Source organism: Galeopterus variegatus, unplaced genomic scaffold (genome assembly GCF_000696425.1).
Source record: "Galeopterus variegatus unplaced genomic scaffold, G_variegatus-3.0.2 Scaffold3125, whole genome shotgun sequence".
NCBI lineage: Eukaryota > Metazoa > Chordata > Mammalia > Dermoptera > Cynocephalidae > Galeopterus > Galeopterus variegatus.
Window position 1 is genome coordinate 133,659 of NW_007729236.1, and position 5,985 is coordinate 139,643.

The following is a 5,985-nucleotide window of genomic DNA, read 5'->3' on the forward strand; positions in this document are numbered from 1 at the left end:
AAAGTCAGGACTCAGCATTCACCAGAGAGTTCACACAGGTGAGAAACCATATGAATGTAAACAATGTGGAAAAGCTTTTACCCAAAAGTCAGATGTCAGCAGGCATGAGAGAATTCACACAGGTGAGAAACCCTATGAATGTAAAGACTGTGGAAAAGCTTTTTATGGAACGTCACAACTCATCATTCATCAGAGAATTCACACAGATGAGAAACCATATGAATGTAAAGAATGTGGAAAAACATTTAACCAAAAGTCANGAGCCTGATACGATGTCTACTGGAGAGAAACCTGATGACCATCTTTTAATTGGAAAATTGCCCAGACATCATGAGCATCTTAGCCAGCATCCCAATATTCAAACTGGGAAGCAGCCTTTAGAATACAGTGGAAAAAGGAAATCCTCCAACACAGAGAGAGTATTTACACATGAAAATATTCATGTGGATGAGACAACGTACAAGTATAATGAGTATGGGAAAAACTGTGGTAAGTCAGCTGTCATTACCCATGAAGTAAATCAGGTAGAAGGGAAAACTTTTCAATGGGAGGTTTGTGGGAAAATGATCTCTAGGAAATGTAAACTCAGTCAACATCAGATTATGCACACAGGAGAGAAACGCTATAAATATACTGNTCATCAGAGAACTCACACAGGTGAGAAACCATATGAATGTAAAGACTGTGGAAAAGCTTTTTACAAAAAGTTACAACTCAGCATTCATCAGAGAATTCACATAGGTGAGAAACCATATGAATGTAAAGAATGTGGAAAAGCTTTTATCCAAAAGGCAAAACTCAGCATTCACCAGAGAGCTCACACAGGTGAGAAACCATATGAATGTGAAGATTGTGGAAAAACATTTAGCGAAAAGTCATACATCACTATTCACCAGAGAGTTCACACAGGTGAGACACCATATGAATGTAAAGAATGTGGAAAAGGTTTTATCCAAAAGTCAAAACTCATCATTCATCAGAGAATTCACACAGGGGAGCAACCATATGAATGTAAAGAATGTGGAAAAGCTTTTAGCGAAAAGTCAAAACTCACCATTCACCAGAGAATTCACACAGGTTTGAAACCATATGAATGTAAAGAATGTGGAAAAGCTTTTATGCAAAAGTCAAAACTCATCATTCATCAGAGAATTCACACAGGGGAGAAACCCTATGAATGTAAAGAATGTGGAAAAGCTTTTAGCGAAAAGTCAAAACTCACCATTCACCAGAGAATTCACACAGGTTTGAAACCATATGAATGTAAAGAATGTGGAAAAGCTTTTAGCGAAAAGTCAAAACTCACCATTCACCAGAGAATTCACACAGGTGTGAAACCATATAAATGTAAAGAATGTGGAAAAGCTTTTATCCAAAAGTCAAAACTCACCATTCACCAGATAGCTCACACAGGTGAGAAACCATATGAATGTAAAGACTGTGGGAAAACATTTAGTGAAAAGTCATACATCACTATTCACCAGAGAGTTCACACAGGGGAGAAACCATATGAATGTAAAGAATGTGGAAAAGCTTTTATCAGAAAGTCAAAACTCACCATTCACCAGAGAATTCACACAAGTGAGAAACCATATGAATGTAAAGAATGTGGAAAAACTTTTAATGAAAAGTCAAAACTCATCATTCATCAGAGAGGTCACACCGGTGAAAAACCATATGAATGTAAAGAATGTGGAAAAGCTTTTAGCAATAAATCTGTCCTCAGCAGGCATGAAAGAATTCACACAGGTGAGAAACCATATGAATGTAAAGACTGTGGAAAACCTTTTAACCGAAAGTCACAACTCATCATTCATCAGAGAACTCACACAGGTGAGAAACCATATGAATGTAAAGACTGTGGAAAAGCTTTCAACCAAAAGTCACAACTCATCATTCATCAGAGAACTCACACAGGTGAGAAACCACATGAATGTAGAGACTGTGGAAAAGCTTTTTTCCAAAAATCAAAACTCCCCATTCATCAGAGAATTCACACAGGTGAGAAACCATATGAATGCGAGGAATGTGGAAAAACTTTTAACCTAAAGTCACACTGTAGCATTCATCAGAAAGCTCACATAGGTGAGAAATCACATGAATGCAAACACTGTGGAAAAACATTTAGCCAAAAGTCATACATCACTATTCACCAGAGAGTTCACACAGTGGAGAAACCCTATGAATGTAAAGAATGTGGAAAAGCTTTTAGCCGAAAGTCACACCTCAGCACACATCAGAAAAGTCACACAGGTGAGAAACCATATGAATGTGAGGAATGTGGCAAAACGTTTAACCAAAATTCAAACCTCAGCATTCACCAGAGAGTTCACACAGGGGAGAAACCATATGAATGTAAAGACTGTGGAAAAGCTTTTAGAGGAATGTGGCAAAACGTTTAACCAAAATTCAAACCTCAGCATTCACCAGAGAGTTCACACGGGAGAAACCATATGAATGTAAAGACTGTGGAAAAGCTTTTATCCAAAAGTCAGAACTCACCATTCATCAGAGAATTCACACAGGCAAGAAACCATATGAATGTAAAGAATGTGGAAAAGCTTTTAGCCGAAAGTTAGACCTCAGCAGACATCAGAAAAGTCACACAGGTGAGAAACCATGTGAGTGTTAAGAATGCAGAAAAGCTGCCAGCAAAGTCATACTTCAGCTTTCATCGTAGAGCTCACACAGGTGAGACGCCATATGAATGTAAAGAGGTTGGAAAAGCTTTTACCCAAAATTCAGACATCAACAGAGATGAGAGAATTCACACAGGTGAGAAACCATATGGATGTAAAGAATATGGAAAAGCTTTTAAGTGAAAGTCACACCTCAGCAGGCATCAGAAAAGTCACACAGGTGAGAAGCCACATGAATGTAAAGAATGTGGAAAAGCTTCTAGGAAAAAGGCATACTTGAGCATTCATCAGAGAACTCACACAGGGGTGAAACCATATAAATGTAAAGAGCGTGGAAAAGGTTTTAACCAAAAGGTAGAATTCAGAAGGCATGAGAGAATTCACACAGGTGAAAAACCATATAAATATAGGAATGTGGGAGAACAGTTTACTGGAACTCACCATAATAGACATGAACAAATTCACACATGGGAAAATCTCAATTAATGTAATGACTGTGGGAGAAGGTTTTGCTATAAATCATACCTCACATTTCATCAGACAACTTATACCAAGAAGAAGCTGTATAAATGCACAACTGTCTCTTGGTATTGGAGGTTGGCTCCAGAAGCCTCTGGTGATGAAAACACTTGCAAATGATCAAGTGCTTTCTCTAAATGCTGTACTGTTTCAATATTAACTATGAACGTTTTTCTGTGTCCTTTATATCTTGAGTAGAATACTTACATTACTGAATACATAAGGAATCCCTTGTAACTAGTTGTTATACTGTGTTGTTTTTTACTTGTATTATAGTTTTATAAGTAGTTGAAACAGCCAATGTACAACCCTCAGATATAGAAGGGATCAGTAATTGTGAAAACATCTTTTTTCAGCATTTACAGGGCTGGCTATAGTTAGCATATTGTTGGTTAAAGCATGGTGCTGATAACACCGTGGGTCCCTGTACTGGCCAGTCCCTGGGAATTTAAAAAAAGAAAGAAAAGTAAAGTGAACATAACACACTGCAGCAGGCATGAGATAATTTGCACGGTGGAAATTCTGCATGGATTAGACTGGGTATGTTCTAAAAATACCTTTCTCTTGTACACATACCTGCAATCTCAGCCTTTAATTATTGTGTGCGGAACCATGTAGTTTAGCTGTGTTCAGGGGAGTATGGATGCAGGTGATGAACATTACTTCCAGGCCGGACAATTAAAAAAAAATGTTCATGCAGTTGTCCCTGATTTCTCATTCTCTAGGACCAAAGAGAAGATGACTCCTAGCATAGAGTCAGGGGCCATAGGTGGGAGAAATTCACCATAATTTAAGACAGACCGAATTGAAGAAACCATAGTTCTTTCCAACTCTATCCCCCACATCCTCTATTCATATTTTATGTAAGAAATGCTTACTATGGCTGGCCATTTCAGGTGTGATCTCTTTGTGTTACAACACAAGTAGCCCACTGTGCTAATAACTGACTTTATGAAGTTTTTGAGAGAAGTTGACAGTTCTTGAATATGAGAATATTCACGCAGAGGAGAGACCCATATTGTTCACTTTTACTTCCAAGTCTCCTTATGGGAAAATTCGGTTATGGGGAGAAACAATGCAATACATATGGACCACCTTGCCAGGCAGGGACATCTCATTGAATAGTGACAATAAGTTTATCTTCATCAATATTGATAATTTGTCAAAGATTTCAACATAACTTTTATTTTTATATGTCAGATAATTTGCAATGAAAGCTATCAATTTATGTAATGTGAATGTAAACTTTCAAATACAATTGGTAAACGTAGGATCAAAACTATTTTAAAAGTTTTGACTAATAATGGTTAAATATGAGTGGTGATATTGCCCGCCAGGGGATATTTGGCTATGTCTGAAGACATTTTTGTTGTCATAACTGAAAGTTAAAAGGTCTAGTGAAAAGAAGCCGAAGATGCTGCTACACAGCGCGCAATGCACAAAACAGCCCCAAGTACGCTGCACTTATGCATGTAAGTATTTTATATTAAAATTTGTCTTGACAGAAGCCAGCACAAGTATAGATAGAAAATACTTTTACACATAGGATAATAGCATGACTTACATCAGAATATTTTTATTAGCCTATTCATTGGTACAAATCATACTTATTCTTTATGTCCCTTATCTAAGCTCTCCCCTTCCTCTTGCACTCCGCCTTCTAATCACCATAGATTTGTTCTCTCCATCTGATAGCTGAAGTGATCCTCTGTTCACTTGCTGTCTAGATGATCTGTCCAGCACTGAGTCCTCGCCTATTATCATAAATCAGATGCTTCTTTTACTCTGGAGTGTGTTTTGTAGAAGAGTGGATTTTTGTTTTGTCTCCACGGGTGCCTCTCATGTCAATGCAGTTGAGAGTCTGGTGTACCATGTGCATGGTGGCTGTGACTGCTGCTATAGAGCCTAGCTGCTTTTGCAGCAGCCATGGCAATTGTGGGTATGTGGGCTACCTGCATGAGAAATGGTGTTTTGGGTATGCTCTGTACCTGCTTCAGCTTCCCCTGGCTCCATGCCTAATTCTAAGGTGTTGTTGTGGAGGAGTTGGGGAGAATACCTGCATGAGAAATGGTGTTTTGGGTATGCTCTGTACCTGCTTCAGCTTCCCCTGGCTCCGTGCCTAATTCTAAGGTGTTGTTGTGGAGGAGTTGGGGAGAAGGGGGGGGGAATAGCATGGGAAGAGGGGGAATGAGTTGGAGCATGATCAAAGACCATGGCCTCCCTCATTCCTCCAGTGGAGACAAGGGGGATTCTAGCAGTGCCTTGGTTGTCACTGCACTGGATGCAGATGTTAGGGGGTGGGGCTCAAGCCCTTGACACCCAACTGCCCCAGCTCAGGAGCCTGGAGTGTTTCTTACACCAGCTCACTGGTTGTCACTGAGCTGGTTTCAATGTCCAGGGAATGTGGCTGAGGCCCTTGGCTGCCCATTGACCCAGCTTGGGAGACCAGGGCACTTCCTGTGGTGGTACAGTGGTCATCACTACGCTGGTGGCAGATGATGGGGGTGTGGCCAAGGCCCTCAGCCCTCCACCATCCCAGCTTGAGATTCCAGGGCACTACCAGCAGTTGCTCAGTGGTTATCACTGGGCTGGTTGTGGATTTAGGGGGAGCATGGCTGAAGCCCTTGGGCCCCCCACAGCCCTGGCTCAGGAGCCCACGTTGCATCCTGCAGTTGCTCAGTGGTCATCACTGGGGTCATTATGGATATTGGGGGATGGCTGAGACCTTTGGTCCCCCACCAATCCATCTTAAGAGCTCATGGCACCTCCTGCAGTAGGTTTTATAGGCATTCTTTGGTGGCGTTAGACCTTTACTACTTAAGATCAA

General features: G+C 40.4%; 1 pseudogene; it reads left to right on the plus strand.

Annotated features, from left to right (window-relative positions):
- The window catches only part of LOC103599840, an 84,951-nt pseudogene extending 81,553 nt beyond the window's left edge, over positions 1 to 3,398 (plus strand).
- Positions 3,399 to 5,985: the final 2,587 nt, after the last annotated feature.